Source organism: Anser anser (genome assembly GCF_964211835.1).
Source record: "Anser anser genome assembly, chromosome: 5".
Taxonomy (NCBI): domain Eukaryota; kingdom Metazoa; phylum Chordata; class Aves; order Anseriformes; family Anatidae; genus Anser; species Anser anser.
In genome coordinates, this window is record NC_139725.1 from 13424032 (window position 1) to 13444277 (window position 20246).

At 42.4% G+C, this 20246-nt stretch overlaps 1 protein-coding gene across 5 annotated transcripts in view; it reads left to right on the forward strand.

Annotated features, from left to right (window-relative positions):
* FUT8 (fucosyltransferase 8) overlaps nucleotides 1-20246 on the forward strand; it is a 141118-nt gene that overhangs the window by 32363 nt on the left and 88509 nt on the right. For 2 of the 5 annotated variants that reach the window (XM_083840451.1, XM_083840453.1), the window contains exon 3: nucleotides 12971-13081. The gene's annotated coding sequence lies outside the window, so the exon portion shown is untranslated. Of the gene's footprint in view, nucleotides 1-12970; nucleotides 13082-18061; nucleotides 18377-20246 lie in introns of those variants that run through there. The other 3 variants (XM_083840452.1, XM_083840450.1, XM_083840454.1) reach the window with 3 other exon arrangements.

Sequence of the window (20246 nt, forward strand, 5' to 3'; positions counted from 1 at the left end):
GAACAAGAAAGCTCCTCTTAAAAAATGTAATTTAATGTATCTGTCAAAAACTATTGTGGAGACAGCAGTTTATATGTTAAATTTGTATTAGCTAGCTGCCTTGTAGTGTAGTACTGTTCATGTAATTGCCATCAAACTTTAGTGTTTTGGTTGACTAAGTGTTTGCTGTTAAGTTACAATTGCTTCTTATGTGTTGCTTGTAGGGAATTATGAAATTATCAGCTTGTGATAAATTAGCTTATAGAAGTGGGCTGCAGTTGAGGCTAATAGGAATGGTTATATACTTGCAGTGAAATCTAGAGAACTTCAGGACACTATTTTTCTAGATACTGAGTAGAAAAGTAGTTTAAAAATGCCTACTTCAGTTACAACAAACATTAACTGTACGAAACATGCATGAGAAGGGGAATGCAATTATGGGTACATTTAAACATAGTTTCTAAAAATAGGCAACGTATTTTGCAAGTGAGAACCTTCCAGATATGAATGTTTCAAGTGAAATCCTCAAGACACTGTAGAAAGCCTGAATCAACTACTGAGAGAAAAGTGTAAGTTGTTTCATGCCATCTCAATAGCATTGACTTTATACCTAAATTATTACAATGTTCATTCTTTCTCTACAGACCATTTTAATTAAAACACATTAGAAGCATACTTACCCTATTACCTTAAATTCTTAGTCTCTCAAAAACTCCATTACCCCTGGACTAAGTGCCAAAACTTCCCTAAATTGATTTATTTTGCCTTTTTTTTTTTAAAGTCTGTTTGTTGTTGACTCCAATTTGGTAACATTTCTTTTTAAATAAGCAAGATTTTTTTCAATAGAATCTCCAGGAAATCAAGTGAAATGAGATCACTTTGGTGGAATGTTTTCCCCCAGATCTTCAGTAGCAGAAAATAAAAGCAGTTTAAAAGTCTGCCATTATCTCATTAAAATCTTTCTGCTTTCAGCTTATAACCTCACTAAATTAGCATTAGAGGAACAGACCTTTATGTTAAATTCATTGCAGAGTTGTGCCAGCAGGACTAGTTGCATTTTAGTGGTCCCTCATTGCCTGTTCGCACAAAATTATAGTAAAATCCTGAACAGTAAATTAAAATGGAACACAACCTTTTTATGTTGAACGTACAGCAGCTGAAAGCTTAAGCTTCTGTCGAACGCCACAATTATTGCATAAAGCATGTTTTCCAAATTCAAAATTCTGAATGATTGATTAACTAAAACCACAATAATTAACATGCATGTTAGAGGAAGCCAGAAATTATTTATATAATATTTTTAGCTTAGTGTACATTCAAGAAAGCTTGATATCCTGAATTTTTTCCACGACTTCCAACTGCACAAACTAACACTTTCTGGGTACCTGATTTTTAAGTTATTTCTTGATGCACGTTTTTCTGCTTTAGGTAGCTCTGTCCCTTCAAGTGGAGTTCTGCCTTGTGTACATTTCATCTCTCCTGTTTGTGAACCAACAGTGTGATCAGGATCACCATTTTCTCCTCTTGCTTGGTATCTTTTATCTTTTTTTGGCTATCATCCCTTCTTTGTCTTCTTTTCTTCTTTGCCATACACACATATTAATTTATTGATATAGTAATATATTAAGACACTGTAGGAAGTATAATCTCCGTCTAGTAACCATTGCTATATGTTATGGTGTAACCCAGGCTGTTGAAAGATACCGCCAAATGTGATGTGCTTAATGACACTTAGCAGTATTTAAGACATAGTGTTTTGCCCTCATATCTTGACATGGTGCGTACTTGTTTCACAGCAAGAGTTCTCTGTTCCACAATCCCAGAAAGGGACATAATAAGATGAAGTGTTTATATATAATTTACAACTACAAATTGCTAGAAGTATATAAAAAAAAATCAGGTTTATAGCATGGCATCCCTGTCAGCTCTTGTTTTACTTGACAGCCTGAGCAAGAACAAGGGTTACACAAGCCCATTGAAATAGTAACAATATAGTGCTGGTTTGCACACAGACTTTTAACAAAATCTGTTTTGTAAAACTGATTATATTCGGCAGTTAACCTGCAAATGGATGCTGACTGGCAGGTAAAATGACTGAAATGGCTTTAATTTTTGTATGATTATAATCAGATCATGATCCATGTCAGCTTGTACCAGAAGAAGGGCAAAGATTTTAATTCACATTTTGCTTTGTTCTTGCTTGTGTCTGGACTGTTCAGGAACACAGGATTTTATGGGGACCAGGGAGACCACCGAATCTGCTTTGGTATCCTCACAACATCTCTTTGTATAACTTCTATTTTGAGATGATCCAGCTCTGTTTTAGAAGTAGGTAGTATTTTGATATTTTGATGTCTCTCTACAAGAGACAAAATGGAGTTTGTGGCAGATATGTTTATGCAGAGTGGAATAATTGAATTAAAGGAAAAGTTATCTGTCTCATAAAGGTGTCAGAATGTACATCCTGAGTCTCCAGCACCCCTGGAAATTCAGCCAAAGTTGCAGAGGCAAATTCACCCACAAAGACAGACTTTGTGGATCTGGTCTTTCTACATCTTCCTAGTGATGCAAATACAGTGTGGTGCTGTTCCTAGATGTTCTCGTTATTCTTCTTCCCACAATTACCAACCAAGGAACTGCTGTGTTTGTGCATGGATATGCACTATTTGCAAGAGCCATCTGTGGAAAACAAGCTGTATGTCTTTTGGAGAGGTGTGCATTCTTCCTGTTAAACCCAGCGTAGCCCCTTGAATTTTACAATCAATAGCTGCATATATATTTCAAGGAAAAATGCTTCTTCCTTTTATGTGGACCTCCTTAAAGTTCCCTCTGCATATTGCCTCATATAGGCAAATACAATCTTTTCTGTCTGTGAAGATGGAAAGACTTTCTGCGATTAAAGATGATTTTTAGGCAACAAAAGTGAGGTCTTTACAAGTAGAAAAGGAGCGATCATGCTGTTTCTCCCAGAGTCTGGCATTTACTTGTAACTAAGTGTAAATTGTCTGGCATTAGATCCTGTGACGGTAGGTTTTTCCTCTATGTGGAAGTAGAACAGAATAGCTGTTGCAGGCTGTCTAGCATGCCTTGAATTTATCTCCTGCTTTCTTGTATACTGATTACCTGTTGCAGCACATGAAAATGATTTTATACCATACCACCATATAATTTTTTGTCAGTGTTTGTGTTATTACATAACTTGGTCATGAATAATGTAACCAAGATAAACTTGGGGTAATGATACCCTAAATTCTAAACTGTTTTGTATTCTGTGTGTCAGGTGAAGTGTGAGGAACTCTCTGGGATTACGTAGCAATCAAGCAGTTAGTCAGACTGTAAACTTACTAGACTACTAGGCTGGGCATTTGCTTGTGTTTCAAATAGGCAATTAAAGGTATTTTATTTGATTAAATAATATGCATTTCCAAGTTTTGCCATGCCATGACTGTGAGGGCTGTCCTGTGATTTAGCAACAAATTGAAAAACAGGTTTATTCGGTAGTGTGGTGTTCCAGGTTGGCCGGAGGGAGGTGGTTAAGCTTAACATTACACAGTGAGGAGGAGGTCAGGCTCTGCTTACTCAGAAATGGATCGCTGTTGTTTTCCTTTCCCACCAAGACAAAAGGCCCGGCTAGGCCAGTGCTCCATTTCCAGTGCTGGCAAAACACAGATGCCTAGGGAAGAACGAGGAAAGCTGTTACAGTACTTCCCCTTATTATATTCCTGCACTCAGCCGTTTTCAGCTCTGGCACTTCGTGGGCTGCATGTGGTTTTGAGGTATGTTGTAACCCTTAGGAGACCTCTCCCTGAGCCCCTGTTGGCTTTCTCATCTGCAACATCTCTGTGGGAAGGAGTTGCACAGGCCCACCACCTGTCCCGTGAAAGACACCTGGGTTTGCTTCGAACCAGGCTCCTGTCAGCTGCCTCTCTTTTCCTGACTGGAGAGGCCTGGCTAACTCAAATCCTTCTCTGCATGGGGATCATCCCTGTCACCTTTCAACATTACCGCTAAATTAGAGCCCTTTGCCCTTCAGTAACAAATTATTCAGTAGCTTTTTGAACAGTCAATCCCACAACTATTACATGAAAACATCTCTGTATATTCCTGTATACCGGTGTGTCTGATTCTGAACTGGTACAGTTCTGTAAGTGCTCATTTCAAAGATTTATCTGTTTGGATCACAGTCCCATTTGCTCTAGAATTTGTCTTTCTGTTTATTATCAGTGATGTAAATTTGATAGGTGTGTGGAGATTTTTACAACCTTTCCAGCCTTCTTTAAAAATAATTGAAATTTAAGTGTTCAAAACAATCTCTCTGCAGAATTAAGTGATAAAGAGAGGTTTGTAACACAAAGTAGAGCTGCACTTTTTTCTTTTTGAATCGAGGCCTGGTTTCCCACTGAATTTAGTTGACTATTACTGCTTTATTGTGAAGTAGTCATAGCAGTGATGAGGGTGGGCACACAACCTCTATAAATGAAGGATCCTTTAAATTGTGCGCATTTAGGAGGAACATCAAGTAGCTTTCAAAGTAAATATGAACCGAAACAAAGACTGTAAAATGAGCAAAGTGAAGCCAACCGAATGGTTTAGATAAGGAGTCTGCGGAAGAAACAGGAAGAGGTGTAGGCGTAGCCTGACGTTTTCCCTACTGTATTAAAAATCAGCATGCAGATTCTTCATCCAGGGAGCCACAGAAAGTCAAAGCTAAACCAAGCAAACTGCTTCAGCACTGGGCAGCGTGCCACCAGGCAAGGCTTGTTCCATCACGCCTGAAAACTGACAGCTAGAGCTCCAGGGAATAACAGCATTGCAGTCAGTGTTGCAACAATCCAGGCAGCAGCAAATGAGCCAACAAACGGGGCATGGAACTGGCACTACTTTGCTTTGCAGAGTTGGTCACAGTCTTATTGTGTGCACTCAGTACACAAATATTAACTCTGATCTACACCTGTGCACTTTTTCAATAGTTCGGTGAGTCATCCACAGCAATCACCCAATAAAGAGTTTGTTTACAAATTCTGAACAAGATAGCATTCAGCAGGCATCAACTCATAAAGCTGAGTTTTACTTTCAGACCTGTCATATGCCAAACTGGATTTCACATTAAAGATATTAAAGAACTTTGTCATTCATGGATGCCTCTGGAGTCAAATTTTCTGCCTTTCTGAAAGAGAAATTCGGCTTCTTTTTGGCCTAGTAAACTTCAGACAGAATATGGCAGCCTGAAGAATTAGCTGACATATTGTAGTTTCTGTTCATTCAGATGCCCGGAGGTCCAGTTTCAACCAGCTGATTTTATATAAGCGATGAAATCAAAGGTTGATCAGGGCTATAGACTCTCATAGTTCAGTAATTAAATGTCTGTAATGACTGAAAATGAAAGGGAGATGCTTGCTCTGGGAGGCAGGTTATTTGGTAACTGCTGGTGGCAGAACCTTCTTAGGCTCCTCTGTGAAGTAGGTAGTGTGCAATTCCTGTGCTGCTTAGAAATCTGAAAATATGTATCTGCTGCAGAAGCGGAGCAAGCGTGTTTCTTTACAATAGGTCTGTTAGTCTCAGCTTCATGGGGGACTGTAGAGCTCCCTGTGCTGTTTTCAGCAAGCACAAGGAGCGCCAGGAGGCTCAGGCAATCCACAGGACGTGCAGAGCGTGGTGTGTCAGGGGAAGCAGCTCCGTGGGGCTTGGAGCCATTCACGCTTGAGCGCTGGGATTATACTTACGTTGTTCTGTGTCCACGTTTCTAGCATTTTCCTTAAGAAAACTGGTAGCCAGGGAGTTTTCCCTTTGGGCACACAGAGCAGTGCTTTGGGAAGTGTGGCTTTGTGTTCTGTTTCAACTTCTAAACCGACTCAGTAGTAACTGAGGTCTGTTATGCAATGCCATCTGTGTAACAGCTAATACTTTTAACCGTTCACCCTGCAGGATCCCAGAGCATTTTCCAAAATAATATACAAGTGTCGTTTACTGAGCTCTGTATGGGGTTTATTAAATAAGTAACATCTTAATTTTACATACGAATAAATATGCCACCCATTCATTAAAACCTAAAGTCACAGCCTTTGTAGTGTGAGTCTCAGTGAGAACTGAAGGGAGTTGGCATTGCTGGACAGTATAAAATCTACTGAAATGACATTTGAACCAATGGACTTGTTATCAGTCAGGAAAAGTCCCCAGGAATAGGGTGTGTTGGGAAAGGGCAATGAAATTTTCTGATAAAAAAGTTCACCTGCATTCACTGAAGATGTGAACTTCTCAAACAAAATCTTCCAATACAATTAAAACCCTCCCAGGATAGCAATAAAAGAACAATTTTTTCCTGCCAACAGAGAAATAAAGCTTGGCAGTAACTTCTGACAAAAATCCAGTATCCAGTATTATTTATAAAGAACCTGTAGTGTCAGTTCTTATTACATCCTGTTGCTGTCCTCCAAGAGCCACTGTCTGACGATCTCAGAGCTTTTATTGCAAATGTTGGCTCTCTTCCTTTGACACGGTTCTTATCTCGCCATTCTGCAGATGAGAGTGGAAGAAGGTAATGATGAACAGACTAATAAAGCTAATCACAGTTTACACAACAAATTGACAGTAGCACAGGAGAAACAAGGCGTCCTGATTCCAGTTCATCTGCTGTAGCTGCATTCATTTGTATTTGTAAGATATTTCTAGCACAGAGTTTACCTTGCCAGGTTAATGTGTTTAAGATCTGTCAGTTTTTGTGCAGCTGCATACTAGAGACATGGGTTGTTCTGCAGAACTACACTTCTATAGTGTAGCGTTGTGTACTTGCTCTCAGAGTAATAGAATTGTATTTTATGATTTATTTTGTACAAAATCTCAACAGTAGCCAAAACGAATGAATTGAAATTCTGGAGACAATAAGTAGAAGAGTGAACTGGAAAAAAGATACTAGGAGAAGAAATCTTGAACAATTCTCCAGTGTTGGTGAAGCTGGTAGGCCCACCTGCTGACTGGAGCAGCTGGTCTTACCAAAAGACAGGTTGCATGACTATCCCACACAATGAGCAAAGGCCACTTCACATACTTGTCTTCCTTGTAGGAAGGAGACTACCTAAGCTTTGAGTAACCAAACGGCTTGAAGGTTTCTCTTCACTAGCTGTCAGTGACCATTTCAGTCAACAGGAGATACTGGGTTCATGTGAGCTGGCATTTTGACACATTCGCAACTATTAAAATAGAGATTTGAAATGTTCTTATACATGCTTATGTTCTGATTAAGAATACTTAGGACTGTGTAACAGTTGCTGCTAGTGTCAACACCCCTCCCATTTCAAGAGGTGAAATGGTCAAAGGTTTCACGTGTTTTTATAGCTGTGTTGCTGGTGAGAGAGGGAGGTATGGCTGGCTGCCATGCAGGACTCAGAGAGAGCCATTGGCAGATGGGATGTTGCTGGCATCATTTGCTGAGATGGGAACAGAAACTGGTTTGCTCTTTCCGGGTACAGAGGGTGTTGGGTCGGTCTGAGGGCTGTGCTCCTTTCTTTCCAAGAGGTGCTGCTGGTCGGCTCCTAGGACTCTGTCTCTAGTGGCTTCTGCCTCTGAATCTGTTAGCTTTTTGACTGTGTTGTTGATACATCTGTAGTATGTAGAAATGTGTGCCTATATACTTCATAACAGTATTATTTATTTCTGAAACAGCATTATTTTATCTGTGCGAAGTTTCATGTTACGCAGGTGTGAAAGAGAATAAAGAAGTAAAGCTTGTAGTAATTGTTAGAGGTCTGAAGTCAACTTGGGTAGTGACTGTCCTTTATGGAGTGGCTATAGAGATACAACTGAATGATTAAAACATGCTATATTAATGTTGTTGTTCCGAGATCCGAGTTGTCATTAACACACTTTTTACATATCAGTTTTTCACAGTTCCCTCACGTGGCACTCCTGTCTCTGTTGTCACATATAAACTTGGCTGAAGGATCAACAGGAAATAGAAACATCAAAAGGAAATAATAATTTGCTTTAAAATATGTTTGTAAAAGATTATATAAACTTTTCATCCTTGGTGTCTCCAATGATAGCGGAGTTAAGCTGTCTTCCACCCTGCCCTGGAGGCAACTTTTAGTTCAAACAAATAGCAAGTCTCACTTGAATGTGATATAAATAGATACAGCGTGGACTGTGTAAGATTGCTTTGCTGAAGTAACCGTGATAAAAGCTAGTGTAAAATACACTGCTACCTACCAGGTGTTCTGTGGCCACCCTGCAAACGTAAATTCAGTTAGGTGGAATTTGTAATGAATTTTGGTTCACCTTTGCGGATGTAAGACTAGATAGATTCTATCTGGGCTTCTCCTTCGGTCTGTCTACCACCTGCAGTATACAAGGGAAGAGAAGAGCACAAAAAGAGGCTTATCCATTTTGAGTCCTAATGAGAAAGGAATCCTCACTGACACACTGCATGCTGATGTGGCAGAGCTCTCAAATAAATAAATTGCTTTTCCCTAGATGCCCTTTGCCAACCAAAATGTTGTGCCACCATTTTAGATAAGGTGAATTTGGTGGTAAGCAGGTCCTAAACAGATCAGTGTCCTGCTTCTTTTGGTATTGCTAAAAGGCCTTGTGGCAAGCCTACCAGAAGAGAAAGACCACTTAAACAATATCATACAAACATGATTAAATAATTTAGCTAAGAACGATCAGACTTTTCAAAAAGTAACTGTAGATAAGCAAAACTGAAAGTGTTTCTGGTGGATTGGCAGAGATGCTATGAAGTCATCGCTTGGATTGATGTGAAAGGTTAGTGAGGAACATCAATTTCAGCCCCTCATATTATGTAACATAAGATTTTTCAAAGTTACAGGAGAGTTTAAATATATTTTTTTTGTAACTGCATTGAATCTTGGTTTTATTTTCATTCCTTAAGGCTAGAAGTAATTGATTATCAAAAGAATCCAGAGAAAACTAAGACATGAGATAGCCAGTTCCGAAAGCTGGTAACAGTGCAGCAACCACTCTTTGGTGGAAGCAAGTTGTGTAGCATTGCTGACAAAAGCTTGGTTTGTGCCCGCTGGCTGACACTTCCCTGGGTGCAGTGGGATACCACGGGAGTTTCTGCTGGTGGGAACGCTGGATGGTGCAAGTGCAACCTTGAACAACTCTGACATTTGGCAGAGAGCCACTGCAAAGGCAGAGTAGAGCGCTCACAATTGTCCTTCATTCCCTGCAAACTGATGTTTTGAACCAGCAAGAGTTTTTTTCCAGGCACAATGGAATTTAATAATTAAGAAATAAGGTCTTTTAAGAAAGAGATGCATCTCTCACTGTAGCAAGACCCATTCCCAGAGTTTTACCTCAGTTGCCTGGAAATATCTTGGCTCTGGGAATGCCCCTGTTCTTCTGGGAGCAGGGGGACAGAGCCGGTGCTGTCCTTGAGCAGGGCTGCGGCAGACGGAGAGCCCAGCTGCTGGGGTGGCTCCGTACTGCAGAATTGCCTGGTCTAGTTCCTGCTGTTAGAAGCGAAGGCTGCATTTCTTTTCTGGTAGATAATTTATGATTGCATGGAGGTTATTTTACTTCAGGAGGTAAAGAAGTCGTACTTTATCCCTGTTTGTTAGCCACAGTCGTTGCTTTGTGCTGATGTTGCTAGAAACTGGACTGAAAGCCTGCTGGAGGCCCTGCATATAACTTTTAATTTCCAGGTAGGATACAGTATCTAGTTTATCTGGCACTTGCCAGGAGGTAGATCCCTTTTCCTTAAGGTACTTGCTAATGGAAAGAAAAACTGGTCATTCAAGTTACATGTGGGGCATGTGATTTGAGAATGGGCTGATAAGTAAATGGAACTGATAAATTCATTTTGCTTGCTTATTTGCTGCTTTCCCCTTTGCGCCAAGTACTGCTAGATGCAATAACAATGAAATGCCCAGGAGAAATTTAAGAACTATTTCAACTGTAGCCACTAATGTGATAATAAATGCACAGAACTTAGTCAAAAGCAAAATAAAGTAATCAAACCTAATGAAAGATTAATTGAATTGAAAATGCTTGTCCTGACAGGTTTCGGTTTACAGGCATATTTACATCCAGAACTCAGCAGAGCTTCACATGACATGCTGGGCCAGTCCTATAGACCATCTTTCTGCGGCAGATCTTTGATTAGCTGATCCTTTGAAAGTGTGTGCATAAACCATTTGCAAAGACAGTGCTGAGAAGGAGGACAGCTGGGGTCATTATTTGGGTAGGTGATAGTATTTTCCTTGTAAACCACAGATAAAGTGTTCCACATCTCTGTTTCAGATTGTGAAATAGACCAGGCCGTTCTGGAGCTAAGTTTACCTCCACAGGAAGCCCATTGTTTGGAAAGCTGAGGGAGCACCGCACCCCTCTGTGCACACAGATGCAGATCTCTGATAAGCCCTGGTTCTCCAACAGGCGTGAATACCTAGAAATGATCTGATAATGCTATTGTTATAGCTCCGATATTGAAAATCCTATAAGAAATGATAAAGGTGTTTACAGGACTTTATTGGAGTAGGTAACTTGATCTGAGCGAGGAAGCAAATTAACAAGTAGGAATTACAATGTCCAGTCCAGTCAAAGGCAGGTCATCAATCTGGAATAAGTTACTGGAAGTGAGCAAGAATTGCAAATCCGAGGGCCAAGCTCTTCTTAAAGGAAAAGAGTGGCCTTTTGTACTTAGCCTACAAAAATACCGACAGTCTGGCAGCTTTGTATTTCTCTGTAGGTGAATATAAAATGCAAACTACCCGGAAGAAACATCGTTGCATTCATAAGCATTCAAAAATAAATGCCACTTTCCCCTCGCCTCTGTTGGCAGAAATACGATCTAGGAAAAACTTCATGTAAAAATGTGCTGTTGATGAACAAGCATATCTCCGCTGCTTCATAGAGGAAAATAGTGTCTAGAAGATAGAGTTAATACAGCTTTATGTACTTCGGAGTTCATGCAGACACTAAACTCTTCTGAGTGTCATGCATTTGGTTATTATAAAATAAAAGATGAACAAGGATTCCTTCAAATATTGTAGCAACTCACATCTTAGTAATACCACATTTACATATTTAAGTCTTGTAATCACTGATCAGCTCTAGTAATGCTGCTTTGCCTGGTCATTTACACTGCAAAAATGACGAGTTCGTCTGTAAGGATGTGTTAGCTTTTCATGAGTCAGAGATTCATGGAGACTACCTGAAACATGAGTGTGAAGACTTCTTTCTTCTAGTCTCCATACACACCTAGACCAGCAATTCAGTTTCAGCTGAAATAGTAGTTCGTATACAATACGTTCTGCATTTTGGGGAAATTTGGTTGGAAAAGATAGTTGCAAAACTCTACTTTTGGTTGGGATAGAGTTAATTTTCTTCATAGCAGCCTGTACAGTGTTATGCTTTAGATTTGTGACGAAAACAGTGTTGATAACAGAGTGGTGTTGTAGTTGTTGCTGAGCAGTGCTTGCACAGCTCAGCTTCTTGTGCAGCCCTGCCAGCGAGCAGGCTGGGGGTGCACAGCGAGCTGGGAGGGGACACAATGGGGACAGCTGCCCCCAACTGACCGCAGGGGTATCCCAAACCATATGACCCCATGCTTGTCAATAAAAGCTGGGGGGGAGTTTGCCAGGGCTGCTGTTACTCAGGGGCTGGCTGGGCATCGGTTTGCTGGTGGTGAGCAGTTCCTTTTTGTTGCACTTGTGTTTTTTTTCTTGGTTGTGTGTGTTTTTATTTATTTATTTATTATATTTAATTGTATTTTTTTCTTATTAAACCGTCTTTCTCTCAACCCAGGAATTTTCTAACTTTTGCTCTTCTAATTCTCTTTCCCCATCCCTCTGGAAGTCAATGAGCAAGCAGCTGTGTGGTGCTTAGCTGCCTACCAGGGTTAAACCACAACAAACAATTTGTTTATATGTTACTCCTGAGTATTCACTTTCTGCAAAAAATCTGATTTTAAAAATATATATGCTCCCTTTGCTCCTTATACAAATAGCTTGGCTACATAAAAGTAGTTTTTTAGAGTAAAAGTTGAAGTCACATTCTTTTCAGCAGAGTAATCCTGAAAGATTTGAAATTCTTATTCCAAAGCTTAAGGCACTCCAAAAAAAAAAAAAAAAGAGAGAAAAAGAATTTAAAAAAACTCGGAGCGGGATCTTAAAGTGGGAAGTGTTGGGCAGACTTTGAGTGGCAGTGTTCACACCGCTGCCAGCCCAGCTTGGAGTGCAAGTAGCATGGTTGAGCTTTAATCTTGAAGCAGCTCTTACTGTGCATGAGATGATCCAAAACACTTTATAAGTATTTTGTATTTTAATTGCTCATCTGCATGGAACAACTGATTAAATTCATATAGCTGTTATTTATGGCTCTATTCTAAAAAATGCACGTAGAGAAGCTCCTTTTGTCTTTGCACTTACAGTCCCGCCTCTCCAATATTATGAGCAGATCGTCTCTGTTCTGCTGGGACGCACAGGCTGCTGCTGTGATGGTAGATCTGTCCCTGGTTCATTCACTCAGAAAAGATACCACTCTACAGCAGTTTTTCCACATAGCCACAGGCACCTTCGATCTTTATTGAGCATCCACAATGTGATTGTATCATTATGTGACCGGCACAGCTCATTTTAATAGTGTTCGTACTTCTCTCCTTTTGACCTTTAAGTCTTGGCTTGCTGTAAAACCAGTGTGTGGTCAGAAACAAAGTTGTATGCCGCAGAACTTGTCGGAATTCGAAGTAAAGTGTTGTAAAAGTGGAAGTGTCAAGAAAGATCAAGTTTACACTGATTTCTATAAACAATTTATTCAAACGCTTTGGATACAGATAAACATTCCTTGTGCAATATTTGTTATGGTTTCACCTGCTTTAAGCTGGAAACCAAAAGTGTTTTGATAAATGGGATAGAAAGGTTTGTTGAGTTGATCTGCAGCTGCAAGTTCTTCTGTAAGTTATGCTAGAGTGCTTATATCTTGCAACAGCAATACTTCTTCGTAATTCTATCCCCCCCCCTTTTTTTTTCCACAGCGGAGGAAGCATTACCTTGTACTGCACTTACTGTGACTGGCTATACCTGGTGGCATTTCCTGGGAATATAAGAAATACGGATTTTGGTGATTCACTTTCATTGATGTGGATGTAAGTCAGAGTTAAATTGTTTAAAAAAACTTCTTATAACATTACTAACTCACATTTTATTCAATTACTTGAAATTCTGTTTTATCTGAAACTGAGATTTCAACAAGCACAAGATCAAATTTTAAGTCTGTGGAGAAAGCAAGAAAACTTCTGAGGGCTAGAAAAAGATATTTGAGGGACCCCTTAAAACATTCTTTAGAATAATAATAATAAAAAAGATATCATTTTTTTACATTAAACAGTGGGTAGTATTCTTAGGCAATTTAAAGAAATCATGTATTTAACTTTGTCAGTTTCTGTAACATCCCTGCTGATAGTGGCTTGACCTTCCCTTAAATCCCAGTGGCACAAAACTGGACATCTTTGTGGGTGAAGTATTTGCAAGGTATATTGTAATAAATAAAAGGTGTACAGAAAGGCAAAGGTAACAAAAAAAAAAAAAAAGGAAAGAAAGAAAACCACAGAATTGACACTTAATGAATATTCCCAAATCAATTCCAGAAATATTTTTTAAAAAGCTTTCTAGCACTGGTGATTCTTGCTTTCAAGCTTACTTCTAGCACTATGATAGCTAACAACTTAATTTGCTTCTAAAGATTTTGAGGCCATCATACAGCTCAAAGGGATAAGGATTTAAAAACTTAGGTATTTTTATAGGAGTTGGTGGTATCCACTTGGACTCCTTTACCACACTAGGGTCTGTAGGTAGTGAAGAGCTGGAGACAGCTAACACAGGGAGAGAAACACTTCACACAAGTAGAAAGTCTGTATCCTCTGAGCGTTGACTGGGGACTTCAGATTGTCTCTGTGTGTTTGGGGGGCAAAGTTAAACATCTTTACATTTAGCCTTAAGATGCTACTCAGTAACTTCTGAGACAGGTGGCAGGATGTCTCACTGAAGTGAAACTAGGGTCGCCCTGCTGAGCTTCCACCTGCTACGTGAATGCACTTTCTTGCCAAATGAAGGGAGATACTGCCTTGATGCCAACAGATTGTGAGTCTGTATCAGTTAAAGGTAATGTATTAAGATTGTGAGGTTAAGAACTAGAAAATGTGCACTGGGCAACAAAACCTAGAAGCCTCTATCTTAAAACTGCAGAATTGCTTAACATGATTTGTTTCCTAATCATAAGCATGAAAAAGTGGCACAGGTTCTAGTGTAAAATATCCCTTCTCAGATACTTAAACTTTTCCTGAACTGGTAATTTGATTCTTAATTACAATTTCCCCACTGGGCTTTTTTTTTTTTTTTTTTTTTTGGGGTGGGGTGAGAGAAGGCTCTAGGGAAATGTAGGAATATTAACATTAAGGCAGCTTTTTTTTTTTTTTATGGAGATCAGAGAATTAACTTTGGAGATGATCACAGAGCTGGTTGCATAAAGGGGCTTGGATGTTGTGCCAAGTTGTGGTCTATTTGCAATATATGGCAGAGGAGACAGCTGGAGATGGGTCTCTCGTATCTTCGGTGAATGCTCTAGCACTGGGCCATTGGATGGCACATAGCTTCACTGACGCTGCAGTGAAAGTAGCCACAGTCTTGATGCTGCTTGGAGAATCCACATGTCCATGTGCTGCAGCCTCCTTTATCTGTGCAACTCAGTGTGAAATAGACATGAGTTAGAAAAGAATGAAACATTTCTGGGGATGTTCAGGGAACATAAGTGATGAAAATGTACGTGCTTTTAGACTTCAGAAACATATGTGGTTAGTCATTTATGATTTCACTTTTGCCTAAATTTCACTTTAATCTTTGATTTCAAATTCGTATTCTTGGCTTAGGCTTCTGCAGTCAGGAACTTAGACTAAAGCACTTGATTTTATTTATTTATTCGTTTATTTTTTGCATGAGGACAGCCTCAACGTAAATGTCTCTCCAGATTTGGGTAGACTATATGATATATAAAAATCCTGACCCTCCCCCACACAACAGATTTTATTGGACTCGTTACTGAATTTGATAACAGATAAAATCTGTATTGTTGATGTCCCTCCAGTCCCTCTAAGCATTCCAGTGCTATTTGGTGAATGGAAAATAGTCGTGCAGCTCCACCAAGTCTGTGCAGAAATAAAAACCCTACCAGTATTACTAGAAATCCTGTTAGCTCAAGTACCTGAAGCTTTTGCTGTAGATTTAAAAATCACAGATCCAACCATTACTGACATTTTCTTAAGGAAAAAATGTCATTTAATTCTCATTAAAATTTCCATTAAAAAATTATGCTCAGTGCAAAGGGTAGATATGAATAAGGACAGATTGTGTAATAAGGAAAGCTGTGACAAGTTTTTGTGCTTATGACACTGATCGACATCAGTCAAGTCACTTAAAAGAGTCTTCAGAAATGGATATTCGTTGTCTCTGGGGGCTATACGATTCTCAGAGAATTTGAAGAACTAGAGCTCAAATTTTTTGAATATGCCCATCAACAACACCTTCAAATAACTCAATGAGGAGAAAGTCTTTCTATGCTAAACCATTACTATGAAGACAATCAAGAGTATCAGAGTATCCCTAAACTAAGGCTCTGACCCTGTGCCACCTGATGAAGGAGCTGTTGTTGGAGTCTCAGGTGAGACTCCACACTTAATGATTTTTTGTGGTGAAAAGAATTCAACTACTGGCCTTTTAGTCTGGTTTGGGAAATGTACTTCTAAATGTACATACCTGCTGCAGTTAGCGTTTGTAAAAAGTTAGCACTTTGTAAGAACATTTTCATCAGTTAGATTTTCATCTCTCAGTCCTCATTTCATTTCATTTCTCTCATTATGTCATGGCTTAGCACTGCTGAGGTCACCAATTCCATCACCTCAAAATAAAAATGAGGCTTACAGCAGTAGCTGCTAAAGCATGGTTAGAACTAGAATACAAATAGAAATAACTCCTGACTGTGTATGTTATGGGCACATTGATGACATTTCATCCACTGGTATCTCTAGTGGATACCGAGTCAATCCTAGTACTATATTGTGTTCTTTGGTTTAAGATAGCATGCCTATAGCACAGAATATAAGGGACTTGCAAGCAGATAAACCAGCAGTAGTATCATTATCACATTAAGTAATCATTTGAAATGCATTTAATTTCACACCATAGTAAGTACTGCTGAAACCACCACAGGCATATTAATGAAATAGCCCATTTATTTCAGCCTTGATTTTCTGCCAGTTTGTGGACATTGTATCTCAGAAGCACTCACATGGAATGTACCCTAATCTTTTGTGGGTTAGGGGCCAGATTTATTTATGTCTATAAAATAGTAATTTCCCACTAGACAGACAAGACCTATTAGGAGAAGCTCTTCAGTTTTCAGATGTCTCCCTGGACAATTTTCTTTTCGTCCAGAATCTTCCTTTAGGTGAGATCCTCCAAGCAAAGGCAGTCTGTGGTTAAATGGGTCCTTTGGAAAACTGTGCTTTAGTTTCTGGATTATCTTGATGCAACTGCCTTCCCTTACCTGCACTGCATGCACTTTTGGCCTTTCTGCATGTATTTAGACTTTTCAAATGTTTTTGAGTTGTTGCACTGTTTTTGTTGTTGTTGTTGTTTTTTCTTTGAAGGGGTGGTAGGTTAACAAGTTTAAGTTTGTTAATGATAGTTCAGTTTTTCTTTTTTTCATTATGCATGTATTAGCAGTAGTTTACTGATGGATCTACATCACCTCCGTAAGCTCTTTTGAAGCAGCAAGCTGTTCGCTCTTTTAACTGTTTAAACCATTCTATCTGACCCAGTGGGTTTTGGAATCCAAGTCCTTGACTGCAGGCATTACTGCAATATAATTGTTAGTTATTATACTAATAACTATCACAGTAATAGGGACTAGCAGCAGCAACTCAATATTTGAGAGCCATTGGCAATCTGCTTACTGTTTCAATTTCTAAACTAATCTCTTGTATCATCAGTTAGGAATTAAAACCTAAGGGAAAAGAGATACATTCATTAGTTTTGCATTTCCAGACCTCTCTGGAAGGTTGCTGCGGGAAGAGAACTTTATAATTCTTCTGTCTGTCCCCCAAACAATGCTTGCAGCGACTGTGACCTGAGCTCCACATGAGCAGGCAACTGTCCCCTGCCACGCAAAGTCAAAAGAGGAAAACCGGGGCCAGTTCCATAGGTCTTATAAGCACGTTTGTGAATGTTTATTAATATTGGAGGAAAAAAATTAGGGTTCACGTGGAACAAGCTGGAGAAGACGTGTGAACAAACACATGGTAGAGTGCCGGTGTGCAGGATGGCTCTTCTGAGACTGGGAGGGCTTTTAAGGAGGGTGTGATACAGTTACAAAGATGCATCCCTGCCAGCTCTGGCTTTTACACAAACCGGGGAGCTCCGAAACAAGCTCCTGCTGCCTTCCCACCTCTGCCACCTCATCTCCCGGGAACATGAGACGCTTGGGCTGCACGTTACCAACTTCGGAAAGGCGCCCGGTTTCCACAGCTGAACGCAGTGAATCAGGTTGCGGCGTTAAACGCCCTGAAATGCGGCATCTGCCTGAGCTCAGCGGGCTTTATGTGCGCTGAGGAAACGTTTCGGGGCGCCGGGCCGGGGCAGGACCGGGCCGGGTGACCGCTTTAGGGGCCCGGCGAGCTCCGCCCGGGGCTGGCGGGGACCCGGCCGCGGCGTGAGGCGCTCGCTCCGCAGTTCCCCTTCCGAGCGCCTCATTTCCTCGCCACGTCCCCCGCAGGAAGCGGGGCGGCAGCGGCGGGGCCGGGAGCCGCAGCCCCTCACACACACACCGGGGTCGGGCGGGGGGGGGGGGGGCGGCGTGCGTGTGGTGATGCCGCGCGGGCGCCGCCCGTTGGGGTGGGGGCACGCGGAGATGCGCGGGGAGGGGGGGGGGGGCTGGATGCTCCCCTCGAGGCGCATGCGCGCTCCCCGCGCTCCATGACGAGAGCGCTGGGGCAGCAGCGGGAGGCCGGCTCGCGCTCCCATAGGCCGCCTTCCCTCTCCCCCCCCCCCTCCCCCCCCCCCCGCTCCTTTACCCTGGCGGGGGCGCGCGCGCGAGCCGTCGGTCGCGCGCGCCGCCGCCGCACGCCCCGCTGCCTTCGCTGTCAGGCGCGGGCGCTGCCCGCCCTCGGCTCGCGCGCGCGCTGTCAGCGTCTCGCGCCCCGTCTCGCAGTCCGGCGGCGGCGGCTGGGGCTGGGGCTGGGGCTGGGGCTGCGCGCTTCCGTCTCCGCGCCCCGCTGCCCCCCTTCCCCACCCCCTGCCCGCCCCCCATCCTCCTCCTCCTCCTCCTCCTCCTCCTCCTCGCCCCGGCGTCTCTCCGCAGCCTCGGCCCCGGCAGCGGCGCCGGCCCTCGGGTAAGGGGATGCGGGGGTCGGGGGCGCGAGCGGGGGAGGCGGGCGCCGAGCCCCCGGGCCTGGCGCCGCCGCTGCTCAGCAACAGCCGCCGGGAAGGGGGAGGGGGGGGCGGCCCCAGCCCCGAGCCCGGCTCCCGCACCTGAGCAAGGGGCCCGGGCCGCCGGGCGGAGCGGGGAGGCCGGGGCCGGGCCCCGGGGGGAGCCCGGCGGGGAGCGGAGGGGCGATGGGCGGCCTCCGGGTCCCCTCATCCCCGGAGCCGCGGCCGCCTGAGGGGAGCTGCTCGGCTGCTGGCGGCGGGGCCGCGCCTCACGGCCCGGGCCGCTCGGGGAAGTGCGGGGTGCGGAGCCGGCGGGTGCTGCTCGCGGCTCTCCCCGACCTGCCCCGCTTTTCAGCGCCTTGCTGCGCTCTGCTCTCGGGCTCTGTTGCTGGTGAGGTGTTTTTTTCCCTCAAGTTTGTGCTTAACGTCTGCTCGGGTCTGTCACACGTGTGTGCGCACCCCCGGTGCTCTCCAAAGACCGGGCTGCGACCCTCTGCTCTCAGAAGTAGGCAGAGACCGGAGGAAAGGGCGCAGCGGAGAGCAAGCTAAATGTTGCTGATTTGCCCTAAGCATCCTCTCACTTCATCCTGTTATTCGGTGGCGTTTACCGCATCGTGCACGGTCCAGGCTGTACCAAAGAGCCTCCAGGCACAGACATCAGCTGACGCGTTGCTTGTTGGAGGGCTGAGTTCCTTGGGGCAGTACCTGCCTCGGTGTGCGCAGCGCACACAGCACAACCTGCGGTAACATAGCGTGGTCAGCGCCCTGTCGTCCACATGGGGTGTGGGTGTGGGTGGGGGAAACAACCAAGCGTTTAGCATGTTCTTCGCTTTCGGTATGACAAATACAGCGTGTGTGCGAACGCTGATGTATGCACACACGCATGCTTCCTTTACCCCAAAATGCAGTGTTTTGATGTCTTGTTATGTAGGCATTAATTGAAAGCTGATGGAGTAAATACTTCAAAAAGAGTGTTTAAGCATGAAAAGGTTCTTGGCTTTTCTAGCATTAGTCAATTTTTGTTCAAAGTCATTCTCCAGTGTAAATTATCAAAAACTTTGGAGAAGTCTGAGCTGAAAAAAAAAGTCAGCATTGCCTGCGTGGCTCTTGCTTTGGGCGGTTTTACAGAAGACTCTGTTATAATTCTTTCCATTATTAAAGAGAGCTAGTTATTAGAACTTATAAAATTAGTGACTATACTTTGATGTATTTCCAGTAATATCAATTTCTCCGGTTATTACAAACATGCTTACTACCAAATTTTTATTGATACTTCTTAGGGTTTTATATACGTTAGGTAGGGTACGTACCTATCTGTACCTGTAACTGGCAAACTATCGTATTGCAGAGTTTGCATGTTTTCCCAGCAAAACATAATGAGATAACCTTTTTTCAGGTTCAAAGTATAATCAATTATTCATATTTTCTGAGGAAGCAGCTCAGTAATGAGGGAAGTAGGAATCAGCCTGGAATGTCAAATCATGCAAATTCACTTGCTCAGTGATGTCTCTGCCAGGACGCTTGACAACAGAGAAGCACAGCAGGTCAGGCAGCAAGTAGTAACTCTCTTTTACTTTTGTAACTGGCAAAATTCTAAACAAACTAAGACACAATAGCTGAGCAACTTAAAAGATGTTAGGTCTAGCTAATATTAGAACAAGAAAAAACAGTGTTATCAGTGCTTGCTGGGATACAAAGTGAATTAGCAAAGGTAATACTAAACCACATAGTGACTTCCTTTTGTTTTGGCATCTGTGGCTCTGCAAACAGAGGCTTGATTGTACAGGGAAGTTTGCATATATTACAGATATTACAGACCATTCACAGGATTAA